This window comes from Argopecten irradians, chromosome 2, assembly GCF_041381155.1.
Source record: "Argopecten irradians isolate NY chromosome 2, Ai_NY, whole genome shotgun sequence".
Lineage (NCBI taxonomy): Eukaryota > Metazoa > Mollusca > Bivalvia > Pectinida > Pectinidae > Argopecten > Argopecten irradians.
Genome location: NC_091135.1, coordinates 65211831 through 65222986, shown reverse-complemented (window position 1 = coordinate 65222986; position 11156 = coordinate 65211831). Strand labels below are relative to the sequence as shown.

At 40.5% G+C, this 11156-nt stretch overlaps 1 protein-coding gene across 1 annotated transcript in view; it reads left to right on the top strand.

The window, feature by feature from the left end:
- Positions 1-1181: 1181 nt before the first annotated feature.
- LOC138316233 (FMRFamide-activated amiloride-sensitive sodium channel-like) overlaps positions 1182-11156 on the top strand; it is a 51633-nt gene continuing 41658 nt past the window's right edge. Inside the window, exon 1 of the mRNA XM_069257834.1 lies at positions 1182-1385. The gene's annotated coding sequence lies outside the window, so the exon portion shown is untranslated. The remainder of the gene's footprint in view (positions 1386-11156) is intronic.

Genomic DNA, 11156 nt, shown 5'->3' with positions numbered 1-11156 from the left:
TATTTATCTTTTTTTAAGATCTTTTAAAACATATTCAATACACAATAGTCCATATTGGGATAACATTTGGATTTTTTATTTTTGTATTCAAACAATACATGTCTTCATGTAATACAAGATATACACTGAAGTATAATTCCTTGAATAGCTACTTCTTGTAACTGTATTAAAACAATGATGTGTCTATATATACAAAAATTAAGTGTTCTGTACAGTCAAATATGTTTTCCGCTGGAAAGGTGGTTTTTTTAATTTACAAATGGACAAAGTCACTTGACTACTTTTCAACGCGTTCGCAATATGACAGTTCTGAACAATGTGGGGTAAAGTCAGGATAATTTAATGAAAACGAAACATATATTATTATCTAGACATACAGGCAATTATTTCGCCAAGTCGACTTATTATTTAGCGTATTAACTAGCTGGCTATGTGATGGCAGACGGCACCATAACTTTAAGCGTTAGATATATCATTTTTAACTGGAACACTATATACGTTATTTTAACAATATTTCATTCCTATGGCATGAACTCATAAATATGTAGCATAAAAGGCATTTGTAAAAGTATCATTTATATTAGTAGATGTTTCTAAATTTTAAAGTTCAAGTTAATTAGTTTCACAGTATGTAAGAGTTGTTTCGTACATGTAACAACTATTTTTTCAAAGTGCGTTAATTTTTCAAAGTGGGTTGTAACACATGATAACAGCCTGAGCCATTTAAGGACGGCCTTCTTTGTATGTAATGTGTTGCGGTAAGTGAATGTGCTTGCTTTGGGGAGGTTGTGTCTCCTTATAATAGTGGCTATACCGTCGAACAAGCACACCTCACTCGGTCACATTATAATGACAAACCAGTTGATTATGATCTCACCGTTCACTATGAGGTCTAGCATGCAGATCGATATTCCTAGTAAGTCCGTTTCACTTTTTATTTTAATATTTGTCTACTAATGATAATCATCACTGCTCTATGGTTTATTAATCTGTACAATACAAATTGATTTTATTTTACACACAAATTGCCTTCACCTCTAGACAACTCAGCAACCAGTAATTACTGATTTCCCTAGATAGAACACGGATTTAAATATTTGATGACTTAATCGACGACATTAAGGACAGTTCCGATATGATATAGGTATCCCTGGACAGACATAACACAGATGATTCGCCAGTTCACCTATACTAATGCGGTTCACAAAGCCACGCCATTATCCATGTTTAAAAATGCACAAACAATATCCACATATCCGAACAATTGTATCAACTGTTTGATATTTGAAGACTTCGGCAATATTAAGGACATTTATTTCTAGTTCCGGTATCAACATAATTGTGGTTTAAAATAGCGTATACACGTCGTCATTTCAGCATCAACAGTAAGTAGCATTTTCTATACGTTCTCACCTGTCGTATATAACAAATTACCGAATTTGTTTTTATGTTGGTCATGTATATTGATTTATTTATCACCATATAATCCACCTGCAATGTTTAATGCTATGATGATAACAGAAGGCTTGTCACTCGACTTGGCGGAAGACACAATGTGATCCGTAATGACATGTTTATATATGTTAATATCCAGTGATCTGTTTGCGATCAGACTCAATACGAATATTCACACGGAACACATTTCACAGGGGGGCCGTCTTTCATTGTTAAAAGACGTTAATCAATGAAAAAAATAGTACTGCACAAAATAAAATATGATGACAGGCTACAAATGTAGAAAGTGTGTTTGATAGGCTGATGTAAAGTACGGTTGATACAAAGATAGACAGTGTGTTGATAGGCTGATGTAAGTGCGGTTGTACAAGATAGACAGTGTGTTGATAGGCTGATGTAAGTACGGTTGTACAAGATAGACAGTGTGTTGATAGGCTGATGTAAGTGCGGTTGTACAAGATAGACAGTGTGTTGATAGGCTGATGTAAGTGCGGTTGTACAAGATAGACAGTGTGTTTGATAGGCTGATGTAAGTGCGGTTGTACATAATAGACAGTGTGTTGATAGGCTGATGTAAGTGCGGTTGTACAAGATAGACAGTGTGTTGATAGGCTGATGTAAAGTGCGGTTGTACAAGATAGACAGTGTGTTGATAGGCTGATGTAAGTGCGGTTGTACAAGATAGACAGTGTGTTGATAGGCTGATGTAAGTGCGGTTGTACAAGATAGACAGTGTGTTGATAGGCTGATGTAAGTACGGTTGTACAAGATAGACAGTGTGTTGATAGGCTGATGTAAGTACGGTTGTACAAGATAGACAGTGTGTTGATAGGCTGATGTAAGTACGGTTGTACAAGATAGACAGTGTGTTGATAGGCTGATGTAAGTGCGGTTGTACAAGATAGACAGTGTGTTGATAGGCTGATGTAAGTGCGGTTGTACAAGATAGACAGTGTGTTGATAGGCTGATGTAAGTGCGGTTGTACAAGATAGACAGTGTGTTGATAGGCTTATGTAAGTACGGTTGTACAAGATAGACAGTGTGTTGATAGGCTGATGTAAGTACGGTTGTACAAGATAGACAGTGTGTTGATAGGCTGATGTAAGTACGGTTGTACAAGATAGACAGTGTGTTGATAGGCTGATGTAAGTACGGTTGTACAAGATAGACAGTGTGTTGATAGGCTGATGTAAGTACGGTTGTACAAGATAGACAGTGTGTTGATAGGCTGATGTAAGTGCGGTTGTACAAGATAGACAGTGTGTTGATAGGCTGATGTAAGTACGGTTGTACAAGATAGACAGTGTGTTGATAGGCTGATGTAAGTACGGTTGTACAAGATGGACAGTGTGTTGATAGGCTGATGTAAGTACGGTTGTACAAGATAGACAGTGTGTTGATAGGCTGATGTAAGTACGGTTGTACAAGATATAGACAGTGTGTTGATAGGCTGATGTAAGTACGGTTGTACAAGATAGACAGTGTGTTGATAGGCTGATGTAAGTACGGTTGTACAAGATAGACAGTGTGTTGATAGGCTGATGTAAGTACGGTTGTACAAGATAGACAGTGTGTTGATAGGCTGATGTAAGTGCGGTTGTACAAGATAGACAGTGTGTTGATAGGCTGATGTAAGTGCGGTTGTACAAGATAGACAGTGTGTTGATAGGCTGATGTAAGTGCGGTTGTACAAGATAGACAGTGTGTTGATAGGCTGATGTAAGTACGGTTGTACAAGATAGACAGTGTGTTGATAGGCTGATGTAAGTACGGTTGTACAAGATAGACAGTGTGTTGATAGGCTGATGTAAGTACGGTTGTACAAGATAGACAGTGTGTTGATAGGCTGATGTAAGTGCGGTTGTACAAGATAGACAGTGTGTTGATAGGCTGATGTAAGTGCGGTTGTACAAGATAGACAGTGTGTTGATAGGCTGATGTAAGTACGGTTGTACAAGATAGACAGTGTGTTGATAGGCTGATGTAAGTACGGTTGTACAAGATAGACAGTGTGTTGATAGGCTGATGTAAGTACGGTTGTACAAGATAGACAGTGTGTTGATAGGCTGATGTAAGTACGGTTGTACAAGATAGACAGTGTGTTGATAGGCTGATGTAAGTACGGTTGTACAAGATAGACAGTGTGTTGATAGGCTGATGTAAGTACGGTTGTACAAGATAGACAGTGTGTTGATAGGCTGATGTAAGTGCGGTTGTACAAGATAGACAGTGTGTTGATAGGCTGATGTAAGTGCGGTTGTACAAGATAGACAGTGTGTTGATAGGCTGATGTAAGTACGGTTGTACAAGATAGACAGTGTGTTGATAGGCTGATGTAAGTGCGGCTTTACAAGATATAGAGTGTGTTGATAGGCTGATGTAAGTACGGTTGTACATAATAGGCAGTGTGTTGATAGGCTGATGTAAGTGCGGTTGTACAAGATAGACAGTGTGTTGATAGGCTGATGTAAGTACGGTTGTACAAGATAGACAGTGTGTTGATAGGCTGATGTAAGTACGGTTGTACAAGATAGACAGTGTGTTGATAGGCTGATGTAAGTGCGGTTGTACAAGATAGACAGTGTGTTGATAGGCTGATGTAAGTACGGTTGTACAAGATAGACAGTGTGTTGATAGGCTGATGTAAGTACGGCTGTACAAGTTAGACAGTGTGTTGATAGGCTGATGTAAGTGCGGCTTTACAAGATATAGACAGTGTTGATAGGCTGATGTAAGTACGGTTGTACAAGATAGACAGTGTGTTGATAGGCTGATGTAAGTGCGGTTGTACAAGATAGACAGTGTGTTGATAGGCTGATGTAAGTACGGTTGTACAAGATAGACAGTGTGTTGATAGGCTGATGTAAGTACGGTTGTACAAGATAGACAGTGTGTTGATAGGCTGATGTAAGTACGGTTGTACAAGATAGACAGTGTGTTGATAGGCTGATGTAAGTGCGGTTGTACAAGATAGACAGTGTGTTGATAGGCTGATGTAAGTGCGGTTGTACAAGATAGACAGTGTGTTGATAGGCTGATGTAAGTACGGTTGTACAAGATAGACAGTGTGTTGATAGGCTGATGTAAGTGCGGTTGTACAAGATAGACAGTGTGTTGATAGGCTGATGTAAGTACGGTTGTACAAGATAGACAGTGTGTTGATAGGCTGATGTAAGTACGGTTGTACAAGATGGACAGTGTGTTGATAGGCTGATGTAAGTACGGTTGTACAAGATAGACAGTGTGTTGATAGGCTGATGTAAGTGCGGTTGTACAAGATAGACAGTGTGTTGATAGGCTGATGTAAGTGCGGTTGTACAAGATAGACAGTGTGTTGATAGGCTGATGTAAGTGCGGTTGTACAAGATAGACAGTGTGTTGATAGGCTGATGTAAGTGCGGTTGTACAAGATAGACAGTGTGTTGATAGGCTGATGTAAGTACGGTTGTACAAGATAGACAGTGTGTTGATAGGCTGATGTAAGTACGGTTGTACAAGATAGACAGTGTGTTGATAGGCTGATGTAAGTGCGGTTGTACAAGATAGACAGTGTGTTGATAGGCTGATGTAAGTGCGGTTGTACAAGATAGACAGTGTGTTGATAGGCTGATGTAAGTGCGGTTGTACAAGATAGACAGTGTGTTGATAGGCTGATGTAAGTACGGTTGTACAAGATAGACAGTGTGTTGATAGGCTGATGTAAGTGCGGTTGTACAAGATAGACAGTGTGTTGATAGGCTGATGTAAGTACGGTTGTACAAGATAGACAGTGTGTTGATAGGCTGATGTAAGTACGGTTGTACAAGATAGACAGTGTGTTGATAGGCTGATGTAAGTGCGGTTGTACAAGATAGACAGTGTGTTGATAGGCTGATGTAAGTGCGGTTGTACAAGATAGACAGTGTGTTGATAGGCTGATGTAAGTACGGTTGTACAAGATAGACAGTGTGTTGATAGGCTGATGTAAGTGCGGTTGTACAAGATAGACAGTGTGTTGATAGGCTGATGTAAGTACGGTTGTACAAGATAGACAGTGTGTTGATAGGCTGATGTAAGTGCGGTTGTACAAGATAGACAGTGTGTTGATAGGCTGATGTAAGTGCGGTTGTACAAGATAGACAGTGTGTTGATAGGCTGATGTAAGTACGGTTGTACAAGATAGACAGTGTGTTGATAGGCTGATGTAAGTACGGTTGTACAAGATAGACAGTGTGTTGATAGGCTGATGTAAGTGCGGTTGTACAAGATAGACAGTGTGTTGATAGGCTGATGTAAGTACGGTTGTACAAGATAGACAGTGTGTTGATAGGCTGATGTAAGTACGGTTGTACAAGATAGACAGTGTGTTGATAGGCTGATGTAAGTACGGTTGTACAAGATAGACAGTGTGTTGATAGGCTGATGTAAGTACGGTTGTACAAGATAGACAGTGTGTTGATAGGCTGATGTAAGTGCGGTTGTACAAGATAGACAGTGTGTTGATAGGCTGATGTAAGTACGGTTGTACAAGATAGACAGTGTGTTGATAGGCTGATGTAAGTGCGGTTGTACAAGATAGACAGTGTGTTGATAGGCTGATGTAAGTACGGTTGTACAAGATAGACAGTGTGTTGATAGGCTGATGTAAGTACGGTTGTACAAGATAGACAGTGTGTTGATAGGCTGATGTAAGTACGGTTGTACAAGATAGACAGTGTGTTGATAGGCTGATGTAAGTACGGTTGTACAAGATAGACAGTGTGTTGATAGGCTGATGTAAGTGTTGTACAAGATAGACAGTGTGTTGATAGGCTGATGTAAGTACGGTTGTACAAGATAGACAGTGTGTTGATAGGCTGATGTAAGTGCGGTTGTACAAGATAGACAGTGTGTTGATAGGCTGATGTAAGTGCGGTTGTACAAGATAGACAGTGTGTTGATAGGCTGATGTAAGTACGGTTGTACAAGATAGACAGTGTGTTGATAGGCTGATGTAAGTGCGGTTGTACAAGATAGACAGTGTGTTGATAGGCTGATGTAAGTACGGTTGTACAAGATAGACAGTGTGTTGATAGGCTGATGTAAGTGCGGTTGTACAAGATAGACAGTGTGTTGATAGGCTGATGTAAGTGCGGTTGTACAAGATAGACAGTGTGTTGATAGGCTGATGTAAGTACGGTTGTACAAGATAGACAGTGTGTTGATAGGCTGATGTAAGTGCGGTTGTACAAGATAGACAGTGTGTTGATAGGCTGATGTAAGTACGGTTGTACAAGATAGACAGTGTGTTGATAGGCTGATGTAAGTGCGGTTGTACAAGATAGACAGTGTGTTGATAGGCTGATGTAAGTACGGTTGTACAAGATAGACAGTGTGTTGATAGGCTGATGTAAGTACGGTTGTACAAGATGGACAGTGTGTTGATAGGCTGATGTAAGTACGGTTGTACAAGATAGACAGTGTGTTGATAGGCTGATGTAAGTGCGGTTGTACAAGATAGACAGTGTGTTGATAGGCTGATGTAAGTACGGTTGTACAAGATAGACAGTGTGTTGATAGGCTGATGTAAGTGCGGTTGTACAAGATAGACAGTGTGTTGATAGGCTGATGTAAGTGCGGTTGTACAAGATAGACAGTGTGTTGATAGGCTGATGTAAGTACGGTTGTACAAGATAGACAGTGTGTTGATAGGCTGATGTAAGTACGGTTGTACAAGATAGACAGTGTGTTGATAGGCTGATGTAAGTACGGTTGTACAAGATAGACAGTGTGTTGATAGGCTGATGTAAGTACGGTTGTACAAGATAGACAGTGTGTTGATAGGCTGATGTAAGTACGGTTGTACAAGATAGACAGTGTGTTGATAGGCTGATGTAAGTGCGGTTGTACAAGATAGACAGTGTGTTGATAGGCTGATGTAAGTACGGTTGTACAAGATAGACAGTGTGTTGATAGGCTGATGTAAGTGCGGTTGTACAAGATAGACAGTGTGTTGATAGGCTGATGTAAGTACGGTTGTACAAGATAGACAGTGTGTTGATAGGCTGATGTAAGTACGGTTGTACAAGATACAGACAGTGTGTTGATAGGTGATGTGTCGGTAGGTTGTACAAGATAGACAGTGTGTTGATAGGCTGATGTAAGTACGGTTGTACAAGATGGACAGTGTGTTGATAGGCTGATGTAAGTACGGTTGTACAAGATAGACAGTGTGTTGATAGGCTGATGTAAGTGCGGTTGTACAAGATAGACAGTGTGTTGATAGGCTGATGTAAGTGCGGTTGTACAAGATAGACAGTGTGTTGATAGGCTGATGTAAGTACGGTTGTACAAGATAGACAGTGTGTTGATAGGCTGATGTAAGTACGGTTGTACAAGATAGACAGTGTGTTGATAGGCTGATGTAAGTACGGTTGTACAAGATAGACAGTGTGTTGATAGGCTGATGTAAGTGCGGTTGTACAAGATAGACAGTGTGTTGATAGGCTGATGTAAGTGCGGTTGTACAAGATAGACAGTGTGTTGATAGGCTGATGTAAGTACGGTTGTACAAGATAGACAGTGTGTTGATAGGCTGATGTAAGTGCGGTTGTACAAGATAGACAGTGTGTTGATAGGCTGATGTAAGTGCGGTTGTACAAGATAGACAGTGTGTTGATAGGCTGATGTAAGTACGGTTGTACAAGATAGACAGTGTGTTGATAGGCTGATGTAAGTGCGGTTGTACAAGATAGACAGTGTGTTGATAGGCAATGTAAGTACGGTTGTACAAGATAGACAGTGTGTTGATAGGCTGATGTAAGTACGGTTGTACAAGATAGACAGTGTGTTGATAGGCTGATGTAAGTGCGGTTGTACAAGATAGACAATGTGTTGATAGGCTGATGTAAGTACGGTTGTACATAATAGACAGTGTGTGTGATAGGCTGATGTAAGTGCGGTTGTACAAGATAGACAGTGTGTTGATAGGCTGATGTAAGTGCGGTTGTACAAGATAGACAGTGTGTTGATAGGCTGATGTAAGTACGGTTGTACAAGATAGACAGTGTGTTGATAGGCTGATGTAAGTACGGTTGTACAAGATAGACAGTGTGTTGATAGGCTGATGTAAGTACGGTTGTACAAGATAGACAGTGTGTTAGGCTGATGTAAGTGCGGTTGTACAAGATAGACAGTGTGTTGATAGGCTGATGTAAGTACGGTTGTACAAGATAGACAGTGTGTTGATAGGCTGATGTAAGTACGGTTGTACAAGATAGACAGTGTGTTGATAGGCTGATGTAAGTGCGGTTGTACAAGATAGACAGTGTGTTGATAGGCTGATGTAAGTGCGGTTGTACAAGATAGACAGTGTGTTGATAGGCTGATGTAAGTACGGTTGTACAAGATAGACAGTGTGTTGATAGGCTGATGTAAGTACGGTTGTACAAGATAGACAGTGTGTTGATAGGCTGATGTAAGTGCGGTTGTACAAGATAGACAGTGTGTTGATAGGCTGATGTAAGTACGGTTGTACAAGATAGACAGTGTGTTGATAGGCTGATGTAAGTACGGTTGTACAAGATAGACAGTGTGTGTTGATAGGCTGATGTAAGTGCGGTTGTACAAGATAGACAGTGTGTTGATAGGCTGATGTAAGTACGGTTGTACAAGATAGACAGTGTGTTGATAGGCTGATGTAAGTGCGGTTGTACAAGATAGACAGTGTGTTGATAGGCTGATGTAAGTACGGTTGTACAAGATAGACAGTGTGTTGATAGGCTGATGTAAGTGCGGTTGTACAAGATAGACAGTGTGTTGATAGGCTGATGTAAGTGCGGTTGTACAAGATAGACAGTGTGTTGATAGGCTGATGTAAGTACGGTTGTACAAGATAGACAGTGTGTTGATAGGCTGATGTAAGTGCGGTTGTACAAGATAGACAGTGTGTTGATAGGCTGATGTAAGTACGGTTGTACAAGATAGACAGTGTGTTGATAGGCTGATGTAAGTGCGGTTGTACAAGATAGACAGTGTGTTGATAGGCTGATGTAAGTGCGGTTGTACAAGATAGACAGTGTGTTGATAGGCTGATGTAAGTACGGTTGTACAAGATAGACAGTGTGTTGATAGGCTGATGTAAGTACGGTTGTACAAGATAGACAGTGTGTTGATAGGCTGATGTAAGTACGGTTGTACAAGATAGACAGTGTGTTGATAGGCTGATGTAAGTACGGTTGTACAAGATAGACAGTGTGTTGATAGGCTGATGTAAGTACGGTTGTACAAGATAGACAGTGTGTTGATAGGCTGATGTAAGTGCGGCTGTACAAGATATAGAATGTGTTGATAGGCTGATGTAAGTACGGTTGTACATAATAGACAGTGTGTTGATAGGCTGATGTAAGTGCGGTTGTACAAGATAGACAGTGTGTTGATAGGCTGATGTAAGTACGGTTGTACAAGATAGACAGTGTGTTGATAGGCTGATGTAAGTACGGTTGTACAAGATAGACAGTGTGTTGATAGGCTGATGTAAGTGCGGTTGTACAAGATAGACAGTGTGTTGATAGGCTGATGTAAGTACGGTTGTACAAGATAGACAGTGTGTTGATAGGCTGATGTAAGTGCGGTTGTACAAGATAGACAGTGTGTTGATAGGCTGATGTAAGTGCGGTTGTACAAGATAGACAGTGTGTTGATAGGCTGATGTAAGTACGGTTGTACAAGATAGACAGTGTGTTGATAGGCTGATGTAAGTGCGGCTTTACAAGATATAGACAGTGTTGATAGGCTGATGTAAGTACGGTTGTACATAATAGGCAGTGTGTTGATAGGCTGATGTAAGTGCGGTTGTACAAGATAGACAGTGTGTTGATAGGCTGATGTAAGTACGGTTGTACAAGATGGACAGTGTGTTGATAGGCTGATGTAAGTGCGGTTGTACAAGATAGACAGTGTGTTGATAGGCTGATGTAAGTACGGTTGTACAAGATAGACAGTGTGTTGATAGGCTGATGTAAGTCGGTTGTACAAGATAGACAGTGTGTTGATAGGCGATGTAAGTGTACAAGATAGACAGTGGTTGATGCTGATGTAAGTCGGTTGTACAAGATAGACAGTGTGTTGATAGGCTGATGTAAGTACGGTTGTACAAGATAGACAGTGTGTTGATAGGCTGATGTAAGTGCGGTTGTACAAGATAGACAGTGTGTTGATAGGCTGATGTAAGTGCGGTTGTACAAGATAGACAGTGTGTTGATAGGCTGATGTAAGTGCGGTTGTACAAGATAGACAGTGTGTTGATAGGCTGATGTAAGTACGGTTGTACAAGATAGACAGTGTGTTGATAGGCTGATGTAAGTGCGGTTGTACAAGATAGACAGTGTGTTGATAGGCTGATGTAAGTACGGTTGTACAAGATAGACAGTGTGTTGATAGGCTGATGTAAGTGCGGTTGTACAAGATAGACAGTGTGTTGATAGGCTGATGTAAGTACGGTTGTACAAGATAGACAGTGTGTTGATAGGCTGATGTAAGTACGGTTGTACAAGATAGACAGTGTGTTGATAGGCTGATGTAAGTGCGGTTGTACAAGATAGACAGTGTGTTGATAGGCTGATGTAAGTACGGTTGTACAAGATAGACAGTGTGTTGATAGGCTGATGTAAGTACGGTTGTACAAGATAGACAGTGTGTTGATAGGCTGATGTAAGTACGGTTGTACAAGATAGACAGTGTG